Source organism: Mustela erminea, chromosome 19 (genome assembly GCF_009829155.1).
Source record: "Mustela erminea isolate mMusErm1 chromosome 19, mMusErm1.Pri, whole genome shotgun sequence".
NCBI classification, from domain to species: domain Eukaryota; kingdom Metazoa; phylum Chordata; class Mammalia; order Carnivora; family Mustelidae; genus Mustela; species Mustela erminea.
Genome location: NC_045632.1, coordinates 60,339,009 through 60,354,609, shown reverse-complemented (window position 1 = coordinate 60,354,609; position 15,601 = coordinate 60,339,009). Strand labels below are relative to the sequence as shown.

The 15,601-nt window shown below is 60.8% G+C and overlaps 1 long non-coding RNA gene across 1 annotated transcript; it reads left to right on the top strand.

The window, feature by feature from the left end:
- The first annotated feature begins 8,291 nt into the window (after positions 1-8,291).
- Positions 8,292-11,340, top strand: LOC116579336. The gene is made up of 2 exons (XR_004281230.1): positions 8,292-11,057; positions 11,194-11,340. It is a non-coding gene; the product is annotated as an uncharacterized LOC116579336 (long non-coding RNA).
- The last annotated feature ends 4,261 nt before the right edge of the window (positions 11,341-15,601 follow it).

The following is a 15,601-nucleotide window of genomic DNA, read 5'->3' as shown; positions in this document are numbered from 1 at the left end:
GAAGAGCTGTGTCAGGGCCCGGCCCCAGGGAAGGTGGGGGAGGGCCAGGGCCTTGCTCGGGGAGGCAGGTGGACACAGACCCCGGCCTGGAGGACCGTTCCCCAGTCCCACATTCGGGGAGGCACTGCTCGGGGACACTAAGACGATTGAGCAGAATGTCCCCTCTGCACCTGCCCTGGGGCACTGTCATCACCCAGGAGCCCCCCCCCCCCCCAGCAAGACCCTCGCCCAGGGCAGGGCAGGAGGCCTGGATGTGTTGTCACTGGCTTTCAGAGGAAGAGCCAGATGGAGGGGAGAGAGACAAATGTTACTACTCGGGGCGCCTGGGGGGCTCAGGTCATGGTCTCGGGGTCCTGGGATCGAGCCCCGCATCGGGCTCTCTGCTCAGCAGGGAGCCTGCTTCCCCCTCTCTCTCTGCCTGCCTCTCTGCCTGCTTGTGATCTCTGTCTGTCAAATAAATAAAAAATATTTTTTAAAAAATAAATAAACGTTACTACTTTTTGTAGTGTTTGAGATTATTAACATGTGCATTAAAATGGAAAATCGAATTAATTAAAACAGAAAAAAGGAGCCACCGAGGGGTCAAGCAAACCTACTCTCTGAACTGTGACCTAGGGGGTCTGGGGTCCCCTCTGATTCTGCCTCAACCTAGCCCTGAGCCTTCCGTTCGTGGGGCGTAGGTGAGACCCCCCCACACACTATTGGCTTCAGATGCCCCCTGACTACCCCCTGTGGGCCAGACCCCCAGCAGGGTCAGGAGTCCAGGGGGAAGGGAGAGAGGACAAGTGTTGGGGACAGAACAGCCAGCCCCTGAGCTAGACAGGAGCAGAGTGGCGAGGGGCCTCTTGCTGGGGCTGGGCTGGTCCCTGGACGCAGCCTGGGGGCCACGGTGCCCAGCACGGCAACACTGTGGACAGGGGAAGAGTCACGTGCATGTGCCAAGGACCCCCGAGTGCTGTCTGTGAGGCCCTGAGGCCGGCAGACAGTCGGGGTCCAGGCCAGGCGCTCAGGGCCAGGCCCCCTCGGCAGGAGCCCTCGTAGCCCTGACAGTGGATGGCCCTGCGGTCCCTCCTGCCCCCCTTCCCCGCCCACCCTCTGCAGGCCGGCTGGGCTCCTGCAGGGGCAGCCTAGGAGGAGCCTTCCCTTGGAGGGCAGCATCTGCAGACACTGGGGCCCAGGCGGGCTGCTCAGGTGCTGTCACCCCCTTTCCCAGCTCTGGTGATGATTCCAGGGTCCTGGGATCGAGCCCTGCATCCGGCTCTCTGCTCAGCGGGAAGCCTGCTTCCTCCTCTCTCTGCTGCCTGCCTCTCTGCCTGCTTGTGATCTCTGTCTGTCAAATAAATAAATAAATTAAATATTTATTTATTTATTTATTTATTTATTTATTTTTATTTTCAGACAGAGATCACAAGTAGGCATTTTCTCTGTCTGAAAATAAATAAAATCTTTTTTTAAAAAAAGATTGACCCGAGCCAAAAAAAAAAAAAATCATGACCCGAGCCGAAAGCAGAGGCTTAACCCTCTGAGCCACCCAGGCGCCCCAATAAGTGATCTTTAAAACGTGATTTCACTAGATGTAGAATTACCTCTGAGACACTTGTTGCCCAGCGGAATGCAAAGGGAAGCCAAAGGCCCCTGGGTGTTCAGGGTCATTGCTGACTGCGCTCAGGCTTTAGGAGGTGGCCCCAGCGACCAGCCAGTCAGGATCCTGGGCTGGAGCGGGGGGAGGGCTCAGAGCTGGGGCAGGGGGCTGGTGGCAGAGCTGAGCCATCCAAGCCTGTGACCTCAGGGGTTCCCGCTCTGGGGCATCTTCTCACTTCCAAAGGCAAAATAAAGTCAAGGAAAGATCTGTGCATTCGACAAAGAAACGCCCTCAGGATATTTTGACTCTAGTTTGTGAATTGTGGTTACAAGATCTGGTTTTGCCCCATGAGGGCAAAACACCCCACGCTTCCTGAGACAATCAAACAACGCTCTCATCATCCTGCCAGAAACAGGCCCTTCCTGTGGGCCACTTAGATGCTCCTTCACTCATTCATTCAACAAACACTTTCCACCTGCTGGAGAGACAGCAGGGGGCAAGGCAGGGACCCCTGCTCTCTGGCAGACAGAAATCCAGGACAGAAAGACTCCCTGGAGGAAGGGGCCAGTCCTCATCCTAAGGACACAGAGGGGCTCCTGACTCAAAGATGGGGTGTTGGGAAGAACACTACAGCAGACAAGCCTGTTTGCTGTCTCCAGAGGATCCGGCTGACCAAGTCTCTCCCACTTTCCTGAAGCCCGTCTGTTTTCCTCAGCTCCCAGGTGTGCCCTGCTGAACTCCGGGGCCAGGGGCTCAAGAGCTGACTGGCCACCTCCCCACTGGGAAGTGCCCCCTGGGGCGGCAGTACCCCACTGACCCCCAGCCTACTCACCCTGGCCTAGGCGACGGGCAGAGGGCCAGAGAGTCCCCGCCGGCACTCCTGGCCGTGGCCCCACCCACAGCCGCCTGCCGCCCTCCCAGGCGGCCTCCCAGGAAGGGGGAAATGCCCCTGCGCCCTGCCTCTCTGAATGTGGGGAAGGAGGAGCGGGGGCCGAGGGCAGGATGGGTCTCACACAGGCCATTAACTGCTCCCCGCCAGGGAGGAGCCCGTGTCCCCACCAGAACCGTCCCAGTGTTGCGGCAAGGACACACCTGGGTAGATGTGGAGACCAACCCCGCCCTCGTCCAGTCAAAGCCAAGTCTGCAGACTCGGAGGGACAGAGGCCAGGGTATGGGGTGTGTGGAGGGCAGGGGGAGGAAGCAGCCTACCAGCTGGGAGGAGCGGACGAAGCTGTCCTGCCCAGGCTGCCCAGCTCAAGGTCCATCCGTGCTGCTCCATGCCCTCAGCTGTGAGAAGTCCCAGGACCTGAGGGGCCTGCGGGCGTGTCTGTGCCTCAGCGGGCGCCGCACCACACCTGAGTGTCCACCCAGTGAGTGCTGGCGACCTGGGACCCAGCAGCCCCAGTGACCCTGAGAACATCCACCACCAGGGACTCATGCTCAGTGGGGACAGATATGTTGGGGGCACCAGAATGTCACTGCCTGGAGGGGCCCTGAGAGCCAGCAAGCACTCCTGAGGAGGTGGGGGTTTGGGGGAGAGGCAGAGGCTCTCCGCGTGGGCTCTCAAGGCTCTGGCTGCAGCCAGAAGAAGGGGGAGCAACCTGGGTCCAGAAGGTCAGGGGCCGGGTGCGGGGTGATGACGATGGGCTTCCCTTGCCAAGAGCAAAGAGCCGGACCGCCCGGACAGACCTCCCAGGAGAGAACCTTTGCCCCACCCCCGTCTGCTGGCTCTGGAGAACATTCTGTTTCTTTTCATTTAGTTCCCAGGACACTGGGGCCAGATTTGACCCTTTGTCTGCAGTAATTCTTCCTGAACATGTGCCTCTCCGGAATATGTCCGGACTGAGCTGATGGACGCACCTGCTGGCCTCCCTCTTCCTTTCCAAGCGAGGACTGTGAGCGGCCCCGGGGGCTCCCGAATTGTCCTGTGTGTGGGGTAGGGTGTCCCGGCTTTGTTACTGAACGGGGAGGGGCGTGTCAAGAAAATGGGAATGTACGTGGGCTGCATTTCCTGCCTCCAGCCCCACTTGAAATGAAAACAGCTGGGTTAAATCCCGAGCAAACAGAGGCAGATGGCAGCGCCGGCCAAGCACATTTCCAAGGATAAACACAGCCAGACCCGAGGTAAAGTGTGCGGGTAGGTCTGACTCAGTGACAACTATCGCCCGGGGAAAGAACAGGGCGGTGGTGGCGGGGGTGGGGGGCGCCCAGCCATACCCGGGTTTGGGCAGTGACGGCGCGAGCAAACGAGAAGCCTGGAGGGGTGAGCAGGGCTCGGCAGTCAGGGAAGCGGAAATTTGCAGAAAGCAGGAAAGGCCCCCAAAACACATTTGCCGTCATAGCTGGCAAAAAGCAGGACAAACGAGGCGAGGAGACTCTGAGCTTCGCTCACGGGTCCCACGTCTCCTGTACGAGGCCCGGCCCGCACTCCCACGGACACACAGTGTCAGGGAAACCCTGCTTGCTTCTCAAGACAGTAACGCAGAGAAGCTGCTAACCAGGAACCTTGAATCCCTTGTAATTTAGCTACAGTTTCTCAAAAGGCCCAGAGGGAAAAAAGAATGACATTTCTTCGGTTTGAATATTCTCTGATCTAAGAGCTCCAACTGGTATCTGCTTTGGTAAAGAAACAAGCTGTTCTAACAGTTTCATTTCTTACGACAGTGCTAGAAACCAGAGAACATGGAAACGGAAACCGTGAGATTCGGATGCACCCCCTACTTGCTGGCCTAACGCTGGTAGATGATCCGTGTTTTAGGTTAAGTGCGGGACTAAAATAGGTGATTAAAAATGACCACATTTAAAAACAGGGGCAGGGGGCACCTGGGTGGCTCAGTCTGTTAAGCGACTGCCTTCGGCTCGGGTCATGATCCCAGGGTCCTGGGATGGAGCCCCGCATCGGACTCCCTGCTCAGTGGGGAGCCTGCTTCCTCCTCTCTCTCTGCCTGCCTCCCCCTGCTTGCTCCCGCTTGCACTTTCTCTGTCTCTCTCAAATGAACAAATAAAATAAGAAATAAAAATAAGAAATAAAATAAGAAATAAGAAATAAGAAAAAAATAAGAAATAAAAATGGGGCAGGAGGAGGGGTTTGGTCCCTGTGAGACCACCCGGGTTTGCTCCCGGGCACTCACCACCCCCACGGGGGCTGGGACAGGGGCCCTGACCACAGGTGTTCCCAGAAGTGAGCGTCCTGGGTTGTCTCAGGCACCTTAAGAGGGTCTAGGGCCATCCTGGGGATGTGGCTTGAGCTGTGAGAAAGGGTGTCAGTGTTTGTTCAAGTAGAACAGGCCAAGGTTGAGGCCATGGTGAGGAGGGGTTCCGAGGAGGCGGGGCGGGGTCTGCTCAGGGGGAGAGGCTTTGGCAGCCTGGGGAGGCTTGGGGACAGGAGCCCCCAAGCTTCCTACTGGTCACCTTCTCACAGAGCCCAAGAGCACCAGGGTCAGACTCCAGACTCCAGGAGAGGGGGTGTGGGAGGGGGCCTTTCCCTGTAGGCAAGCAAGCTGGCAGCTGATAAGAGCAGTTCCAACTGGACGGCAGCTGCCCCCAAGCAGCCAGGAGGCTGGAAGCAAGCCTTGGAGGTGACCAGGGTCAAGGCTACCTTGAGCACTGGAGGCAGACAGTGACCCCGCCTCCTGTGGCCAAGATGCCGATTTACGGCTCCTCCCCATCAGGCACCCCTCTATCCAGCCAGAGTGGAAGCCGGCCGGGCCCTCAGGACTCCACTCCAACTTACCTCATCTGCCCAGCCTCACTTCCATGCCCCTGCCTCCAGGCAGTCTTCCTTGCTTTACCACACATTCCTTCAAACTCCTGTTACTGTGACTTCACCTCCACTTACTGGCAAGACTCCTAAAGGCAGTAATATTTTTCTCAACATAATTGCCTATCTAGGTCCATCACAAAGTGTATGTCCGGGAAACACTGGTCGGTGGACTGCTGGCAGCTTTGGCTACCTACTTCATCACGTGGCAGTATCTCAGTCAGAAAACTGGGGCTGCTTTTTATCCACCAAATGTCCAAACGTGAGGGAAGAGAACAGAAAACAGACCCAACACGTCCTAGTGGAGCCCTTCATACCGGTGGGCTCTAACACATTGTCTTAAGCCAACAGTGTAGCCGTCTGAGGAAAGATCAGCTTGGAATTTCTACCTCATGTTCTATAAACACCGAGTAGATGGATGGTTTGTTAATGGAATGACTGGAAGCACTAGAACATACAGGCTAACTGTCTAGAAGGCATTAGGAAAAACATCAATAGATTTTCCTACACAGAACAAAATAGTACATGACCAAACACCATCGAGGAATATAAAAGACTGGTGACAAACTAGGAAAATATGTTTGTAGTAATGCTACAGCAGACCAAATGCTAGTATAGAAGGAACTCTTAGGATCACTATTTTTTTTAAGATTTTATTTAGGGGCGCCTGGGGGGCTCGGTCGTTAAGCGTCTGCCTTCAGCTGAGGTCATGATCCTGGGGTCCTGATCGAGTCCTGCATCAGGCTCCCTGCTTGGTGGGGAGCCTGCTTCTCCCCCTGCCTCTGCTTGCCTTTCCGCCTACTTGTGCGCACTTTCTCTCTGTCGAATAAATAAAATCTTAAACAAAACAAAGGAAGCAGTCCAACAGAAAAATGGACAAAGGACATGAGCCAGAGATGACCAAAAAAAAAAAAAAAAATCCCTTCAACATTTGAGTAAAAGGCTCAACCTCACACAGAATGAGGAGAAAGGCAAATTAAACCAGGACATCCTACCTGGGAAACTCTCTCCCTGCCTGTTGCCTGGCTCTCCTGGGGTGGCCTCAAGAATTGGGGTAACAGTTACCTGCTCTCTGCTTCCATCTCTTTACCTCTGAAATGGCAAGACTAACAGTGTCTGCCTGAAGGGGCTGTTGCCCGTGCCCTTGTGGAGCAGCAGAGCTGTGCCCCGGGCAGGTAGAGCTCTTGTCCTGGACCACGCTTCCGCCCGTCCTTCAAGGCCTCCCTGAGTCGTTGGCGCCCAGCTGGTGTCTCTGGCAGTCACGGCTTGTTCAGACCCTAACCAAACCACAGCACAGGATTTGGAGCAGGGCGCTGGCAGGCTATCCCCCTTTTCTGGGGCTTTCCGGAATACTGGCCCGGGAGGCACAGGCACACGGAGCTCGCCTGGACTCCAGCCACAGCCTCTCCGCCGCAGGGGCAAGCTGACAGCACTGCCCAGGGCCTGGAAGGAGTCGGGGCACCCAGCTGGCCCCAGCCAGGACAGCCAGGAGGACGTCCCCTGCAGGGGCTGCCCACACGCACTGTGCCCCCGCCCCCCACCCCGGCTCTCTTCTGGAAAGGAAGTCAGCAAGCCTTAGAGGCAGAGGCTGGTGTGGGAGAGTCCGGTCTGAGAGGCCTCACCCCTTCCACCCACTTTCTGCCCCTACTCAGAAACCCACGGCATCCTCGCTGTGGGCACCCCTGGGTCTTGGGGTGCTTCGGACCCTACTCCCGCAGAGCAGCCCAGTCCCAGCCTCTATGTCCTCTGCTCTCTGAGGTTGGCAGAATGGTGGCCTCAAGACGTCCCCATCCTCATGCTCATGGATTTAACACCTCGTCTGACAACAGGAACTTTGCAGCCATGACTGACTTTGAGGGGAGAGGTGATCCCGGGTTACCTGGGGAGCCCCCGTGTTATCACGGGTTTTCTGTAAGAAGGAGGTAGGGGTCAGACATGCGTGTCTTCTCGTGTCCGTGACACGCGAAGATGCCGCCGGTCGTGAAGGTGGGGGAGGGGCCGCGGGCCGAGGATGCTGCGCCCCAAGAAGCTACAAAAGGCAGGAAACAGATTCTCCCCCGGAACCTCCAGAAGGAACGCATCCCTGGTGACCCCTTGACTTGAGGGCCCCTGACCTCCAGAGCTGCCAGATAACGGGTCCGTGTGGTTCCGAGCCCAGCCGCGCGTGGTCACTGTCACAGCAGCGCCTGCGACCCCGGGCATGGGCACACGGGGAGTCCCGGAAAGGAGACGCTGGAGGGCTTCGAGCCTGTCCGGCGCGAGCGGGGCGCGGGTCAGGAAGAGGCCGGCCTGGGCCACCCCCCACTCGGTGCCGCGCGGGCGCTGGCCCTGGTGGCCCCCGGGGATCCCCTGCACTCCTGGGCAGCGGGCCGTGTGCTGGGGGGGGGGGGCGCCGCGGCCTGGCGGCCGAGACCCAGCCTCGCTGCCGCGGGGGACCGAGGGTCCCGGAGCCCGACGTGGCGGCGGCCGGCGGCGGGGCTGGCGGACCCCGGGCCCGGGAGCGGGAGAAGCGCGGACGGCGGCGCTGGGCCCCTCTGCTCCGCTAGGGGGCGTCGGAGGGCGCCGGCCCCCCGCTGTTCGCGGTCGGCACCCCGCGGTTAGAGCGCGCGGCGGTGCGGGCGCGGGGACAGCCCCGCCGGCGCCTCCGCCCGCGCCCGGCTCCCGCGCGCTCTTGCGGGGCGCGGCACGGCGGGGTCGCCTTCCCGCCCCAGCTCCCGGCCCCCGCTTTCTTCCCTGGGGCCGGTCTCCGGCGCCTCCGCCGCCCGCACCGCCGCGGCCCTCCACCGCGCAGCCCCCGCGGCCGCGCCCTTCGAGTGGAAGTCGCCGTCCCGTCGCGGCACGTTGCGTGAAGACGCGCCCCTTCCCAAGCGCAGCGCCCCAGGAGTGCTGACCCGGCCCGCGGCCGCCCCTGGAGCCGAGGGGGGCGGGGCGCGCGTCTGGCGCGGGAGACCGGACCGCAATCCCAGGCGCGTTGGTGGGAACTTCCCGGTTCAGGGCCGCACTTTGGACTTGGACGCTGTACCGTCTCGGGTCTGGGTAGCTCCCCGGTCCTCCAGCTCATCGACCCCGGGGCAGCGCGGCTACGTGGGGGCAGATAGGGATGCAGGGGTGTCCTGAGGCTACAGCACAAATGACCACGCATGGGGGCCCTAAATGGCAGAGACATATTCCCTCTCAGTCCTGGAGGCCCAAAGTCCAAAGTCCAGGTCAGGAGGGGAGGCTCCTCTGAAAGTTGTCAGTGAGGACCCTGGGCCTTGGCGGCATCGTCCCAGCCATGGCAGGGGCGCTCTCCTTGTCCCCTAAGGACACCAGTCACCCTAAAGACCTCATCTGACCTTGATCTCATCTGCGAACCGTTTCCAAAGAAGGTCCCAGTCACAGGTGCCAGACTTCAGGGCTTGACCACGTCTTTTGGGGGACACAACTCAGCCTCTGTCCCAAGGAACCCCAGAGTCTGGCTGTGCTGTTTCCATGGCTGCCTGAGGGCTCTCCTCCCTTGGCCTGAGCTGCTCATCTGTCCCCACTCTCAGGTAGCGCTGGGACTAGAAGGAGCGTAGAAGGAGAAACTCAACATCTACAAAGCCAGAATGGGCGAATCTGGCCTTCACTCCCCTGAACAGCACACTGACCCTGTCCCTGACCCCTGACCCCGCCCCACCTGCGTCCTCCGGGCCTGGATCCTTGACCACCAGCCAGGGCCTTCGATACCCGTGGCCCCCACCCCGGCTGACACACACGGTGGTTACCTGCTCCGCACTTGGACCTTCCTGCTGCCCCTGAGGGCCACCCTCTTCTCACTGGCAGCCTGTGGGCTCTGGCGAGACCCACCCCACAGCCCGGCTTTTCTGCAGGACAGGGCGCTGTGACAAGTTCCCCTCTAAGCCGCGGGGCCAACGGAATAGCCATGTACGCCTGGAGGCGCCGTGGGGGCTGGTGAGATGGACGCACGCTCCTTCACCCCGGGACCTGCAAGCTCCGGGCACTCGTCCTGCAGACGGGGAGACTGGGGAGCAGGGAGGTAGCAGTGGTGACCCCAGGTATACACAGCCTGGGGACGTGGGGCAGAGCCAAGGCTGCATTGCCACCTCAGCGCCTCTCCTGGAACAGAAGGCGAACACCCCACAAACTAGGGGTCCTAACGCTCTGGCAAGTACACCCCAGTACTGACACGGCCACCTGCACACGGGGCCATGAAGGGCCAGCTGTCAGGGTGAGCTGTGAGGCAGGCTTCTTGCGGGAACCACCCTGAGCCCAGGACTGGCCAGGACGCCCCCACACAGGGCCCCAGGCCTCCGGGAGTGGTCACAGGGTGTTGGTGGGAAGGTACCCTGGAGGCAAACTCTCCAGGAAGGCCCCCTCTGCGGACTGTCCCCCCCGGGCTCCCAGGGGAGAGTTGGGGTACAGATTCCTGCCCAGGCTCCGCGGGTCCAGGAACCTGGTGGAGGGACGTTGGGGGGGTTTCTCCAGGGAGAGACACCTTGTCCCTTAGATGCCGGTGCAAGTACACACACGGGTGCGAGGCACTTGAGATGAGCCCCACGCAGTCCGTGTGCGCGGACGCGCATGTCTCCCCGCGCAGCGCAAGCCGCGACGTCCCGCTGCCGGCACTCTTGCTGTCCCTGAGCTGTACCTCGAAGCGGCACACGGACGACGCCTCGCGTCCGCCTTCTCTGCCCGGCCTAAGGGTCTCTGAGTTCTCTAACTGCACCTGAGCCCCACTGTGTCGATTTTCCATGACCCGTGGCCCCATTCTCCTGGTAACGGCCTTCTGAGGAGCCTGCGCTCCCTGCTCGCCCTGTAGGCCGACTCATCGGCATGGGGGTACACCTGCTTCTTCCTCCGGGCCAGGACTGGGGCGTGAGTGTCCAGGGGGACCGTCCGCCTTCGGCCCCAGCCGCACAGCAGGGGCAGTCCATGTGTGACGGAGACCCTCTCTCTGACGTTCAAGTCTCCAGGACAGCCCTGGGGGTGCAGTGAGTCAGGCACAGCACAGGCGGCTGCTGCCACCCACCGGGAAGGACGCCACTGGAGCTGAAGGATCATGGTTTTAGTCGCTCGCCACACGTGGGCTGGGGCCACAGATTCTCTTCCGCCTGCGCCTACCATAGCATCGGGCACGGACGCTCTGGGAGGATCCACTGGCCACGTTACACGTGTGTTACACGTGTGCAAGCATGTTGGCGCCCCAGGAGGGGAGGGAGGGTGATCCAGACGGCCACTGCTGGGCCGCAGGCCACAAGGTCATGTGGAAACATCTGCGGGAGGACGTAGGCAGGGACTCGCTCAGCGTGTTTGCTGAAGGGTCGCTCGTGAGGACAAATCAGCCTCCGAAATGGGGTAAGGGGGGATCCTGTGAGGGAGGAGGGGCTCCTGGGGGAGAGATCCTTTCAGGCCAGCACAGGGATGCTGATGTGCGAAGACCCCACAGTTCCCAAAGCTGAGAAAAGCGGTGTCCTGCCTGCCTCTAGGGTGAGCCAAACCTCCCCTCCCCTTCTTCTTGGGGAGTCCCCAGGGCCTCTCCCTGCTTCTCCCCGTCCCTCAGCTAAAAGCCCTGTTTGCCCCCACACGCCTCATCCTCAAGTGGCTTGCGGAAGCCCCTGCAGTGCGGGAACCACAGTGCCTCCGCGGAGAGCACGAAGCCCATGGGCCACACATTCCTCCCCCTAAGCCCCCGGCCCCGCACACACGCTGATGCTGGTTTTCCTCTGTTACAAAGTAAGTGTGTGAACATTCAGGATGACTCTGGGCAGGAATGCACCAAGGTGTTCCCACGGCTGCCATGCCGGTGGACAGGCTGGTGTTCTGCTAAATTATTTTTGCTTACTTAGGTTTTCTAATTTTTTCTACAAAGACCACAAATTGCCTTTGTTAGAAGAAGAAAAATGTTTACGTTCAGTAATGAGGTCCAAGACCCAGAAGCAGAGGAAGACCAGAGACAGTCGGCGGGGACACTCCTGAAGACAGGACGGGTCCTCCTGAGGCAGGCTCTGACCACCAAGCAAGGAATTCAGAGAGAATTCAGGGGCCAATAGGGAGCCTCTGATGGTCCCACACAGGAGCGTGACTCCCAGCTAGGGGCTCTGCGGATCACTGCCCCGAAGCGACACTCCTTGTTCCCGCTCATCACATGTCCACCTGCATGCCACCTCTTCAGGGACGCCTTCCTGGGTCACCAAGGCTGAGCCCGATGTCCCTTCTGAGGTTTTGCCTACAGCAACACCCATAGCAATGATGGCAGACATTTCCAGCAACTTAGTGATGCAAGTGCTAAGTGTTTTAGACCCTGTGGTAAGGACAGTTAAAGTTTATAACCTTCTTGCCTTCAAGGAATTCACAGGTGGCCGTCTCTGAACTGTGTCCGGGACCTGGGCCCTCCTGTCTTCTTGATCCATGCTGCACGGTTTCTACTTCCACGTTCATCTGTGGTGCAAGAGGGCTGCTGACTTCCAGCCATTACATCTCAATCCAAGCCACAGGAAGGAAAGAGGAGAGAGAAGCATGGCCTGAGACAAACCACACATGCTCACATTATTACCTAACATGTAGTCACAGAGGCCCAGCTGGCAGCAAGAGAAACGTAGTCTCTATCAGGACAACTGCATGCCCTGCTGAAAACTGGGGCCTTGTTACCACACAAGAGGGGAGGACAAGGGGCGCCTGGGTGGCTCAGTGGGTTGAGCCTCTGCCTTCAGCTCAGGTCATGATCTCAGGGTCCTGGGATCAAGCCCGGCGTCGGGCTCTCTGCTCAGCAGGGAGCCTGCTTCCCTTCCTCTCTCTGCCTGCCTCTCTGTCTCCTTGTGATCTCTCTCTCTGTGTCAAATAAATAAATAAATTCTAAAAAAAAAAAAAAGGGGAGGACAAGCCCCCATTGACCCCTAGTATCCCCTAGTATCTGTGTGCCATGGCCCAGATGCTCCCCGCAGTCGGCGCGAGAGGAGGCCAAGGCTCGGAGGCGGGGCGGCCGTCAGAGCGGCGAGGCCGGAAGGAGCTCCTGCAGCTCCGGACCTGCTTCAGCCACACGGGCACGTCATCGGGCCGGCCCGTGCGCGTCACACCCTCTGCTCTCAGTGCTGGCACACAGCCAACATTTAATACATGGCTGCTGTGCTCCCAGGTGGAGGACCGGGCATGGGGCCTGGGTTCCTGGTCAGCCTTCTAGGGGCTTCTCTCCCGTCGAGCACTGTCCTCTTTCCTTCCGTCCTTCCTTGGCCCCGGCGCACCCCCAGCTCCCGCAGGAGTGGACTGGGCTCAGGGCCAGCTGTGAGCTCTGCTGTCCTAATGCCGTTGCCTCCTGGGTGCTCCCACCTCAGGTGTCACCATGAAGCACTGGCCAGTGACTCTGTGGAGCCGGTCCCCAGTGAGGCCCTGACAGGTGCCCAAGGACCGTGTGGGCACCAGGCCCCGCCACGCAGCTGGGAACTCAGCAGGGGGAGCTTTTCAGGTTCCTGTAGCTGGGACAGTCTGGGGACACCTAGAAGAGGCCAGGGACAGGGAAGAGCGAATTCCCACTTCCCCGGCGGGCTGCAGGAGGGGCTGCAGGAGGGGCCGCCTCTAGGGCACCAGCACGGCTGACCTCAGGTCCCCTCCGAGGGGGAACCAGCAGCCCCCTCTTGCAGACGGGTACTGGGCATGAGCTGTGCTGGCTCCTCAGCAAGCACTGGATGAATGGGTGTGAAGTGTGCCCTCCAGGGGGCCAGGCCCCAGCCCCCCTCTGCATCAGGAAGACCCCACAAGGTCCCACCCCTCACCTCACTCACGCCTGCCATGTTCCAGGGGTCCCCTTCCAGCTTGGTCCAAACTGAGCACTCGGTGACACTGACTGGCCACAGGAGGCCACCCCCGGAGCCCAGGTGGACGGCAGGGCCCGAGAAGGGTTCTCTGCTCTCGTGTTTGCACCCCTGGTGTTCGCACAGGTGTTGCGGTCCACCCTGAGTGTCTGCCGTGAGCAGAGCCGCCGGCCATCGGCACACGCTTGGCCCGGCCGCGGAGAGGGAGGGAGGCGGTGAGGGCAGCCAGAGCGGGACTCGGGCCTCCCCAAAGCGGCGGCGGACAAGAGCCCCGGGGCCCCCAGCCCAGCGCTGCGGCTTCTGGCTCCGGCTTGGCGTCCCCGAGCCGCTCCCCTCTGCAAAACGGGGCTCGCGAGAGGCCGCGGGGCGCGGGAGCTCCGTGCAGCGAGGCTGGAGCCCGGCTCGGCGGGGCCCCGGGACGCGGGGGTCCTCCGCACGCCCACGGGGCTCCGGGCCAGACGTCGGCGCCGCGGCGGGGGGCGCGGGCGGGGAACACGGAAGCGCCCCCCCCGCCCCCGCGCCGAGGCCGGCTGCCCCGTCTGGCAGCCCCGCGCCCGCCCCCGCACCGGTGACGCGTCCCCAGTCGCAGCCGCGCGCCGCCGCGGAAGGAAGCGCAGCCTCGAGGCCCCGCGGCCCCCGGTCGCCCAACGCGCGCTCGCCGCCGGCTCTGCCCCGGGGAGGGGGGCGGCAGACCCCGGGGCGGGCGCGCGGACCCGGAGTCGGAGCCTCCGAGACCCAGCCTGGGCTCCGTGGGGAGGCGGCCGGCGACAAGCCCTCCAGAGAGCGAGCTCCGGGCAAACCTCCCTCGGGACCAGGAGCAGCCCCGCTCCTCTGCGACTCTGGTGTTTCTGTACCCAGCCAGCATCTTGGGCCGGGCCCTGGGGACCGCCCGTCCGGCGCCAGGGAGACCCCTCTGAAGACAGTGTGTCGGTTCTGGGCCGCTGCCGAACAAACTGCAACCAGGGGCCCCGGGGTGTCCGCCCCAGGGCGCCCCCCCTCAGCTCAGGCCATGATCCCAGGGCCCTGGGGTCCCCTTTCTGCAGGAAGCCTGTTCTACCTCTTCCTCTCCCCCTGCTTGTGATCCTTCTCTCCCTGGGTCTCTATCCAATCAATACATGAATCTTAAAAAAAAAGATTATATGAAAACTTGGTGGCTTAGAAAGACAGCAAACCTGGATGAATTCATACCATTTCTGTGGGTCAGGACTACCAGACAGGATCAGCCAGCGGAATCTGGCTCAGGCCCCCTGCTGAGGATGCAGTTAGAATCTCAGCCAGGCTGGGGGACCCTCTTGTGGTGTCACACGCCTGTGGCCAGCCAGTGGGGGCCTCGACTGGGTGGACGGCTTCCGCTTCTTTGCAGCCTGGCAACCGGGTCCCAAGAGCCAGTGTCTTCAGTGAGCAAGACAGCAAAGCAGCATTTTCAGGACCAAGCGTTGGAGGGTCACATAGGACCCTAAGTCTTCCCAGGTTCTAAGAGAAGGAGGCTGCCACGGAATTAGGGCTGTGACTTAAAGCTCTCATGGCAGATGAGGACGTGACTTGTCCTGGAAGCTATTCCTGGACGCTGGAGGCAGGTGTCCATTCTGACTCTGGGCCAGAGCTTAAGCAGCTGGCCACTGCGAGCACATTTGCTGTCTGCAAATCCCAAACCCATCCTCTGACAAGGGGGCCACTCCAAACAGTGTGCTGGGGACTATTTCTGAAGTGAGTCCATCCCAGGGTCACTCTGGGGTCCTCTGTCCACACCTCCTGGCACTGACTGCTGAGAAAATCCACGTCCCAGGCCGCTCTAAGCATGAGTGAGGCTCTGCGGGTCTCCATGAGGGCCGGCAGCGTTTCCGGCCACGCTGTCCTAGCTCCGTCCCTAGAAGCCGCTCTGGAGCTCAGAGCCAGCCAGATCAGATCCCTTGGTGGAAGGGGCTGTAGGGAAAGACATCCTGGAACAGCAGTGGGGCTGGTGAGTCCTGCTTCTGCCCCGGGCCAGCTGTGTGACCCTGGGAAAGTCACTTAACTGTTCTGAGCCTTGCTTTTCTTCTCTGTGTGGGAGGATTTGCCATCCATCTGGGCCAGAATCTGGGGGGCAGTGGTGGAAACCCACCTCAGCTGATCCGGGTGGGTCAGGAGCGTGCGGCCCCTCAGCAGGCCAGTCTGAGCTCAGGGCTCGGGCCCAGGCCCCTCCTACAGGGATTCCTCTGGCCTCGTTCCTTTGTGTCCTCTCATTCCCAGGTGGTCCCAGCCCTCGTGGTGGCACAGGGGTCACCGGCTGTTCCTGGCTCCCACGCCACCCACTCAGCAGCTCAAGAAAAAGTCAAATGTCAACAGAAGTCCCGGGATGGAGTCTCCCTGGCCAGCTCAGGCCCCGGCCGATGTTGGGCTCCAACTGGTAACAGTCACCATATCATGACAGCTGAGCTGGTGACCCCGTGCTGCCCCACCTCTCTGAGCAGCCCCCCACACACCTGCACGTGC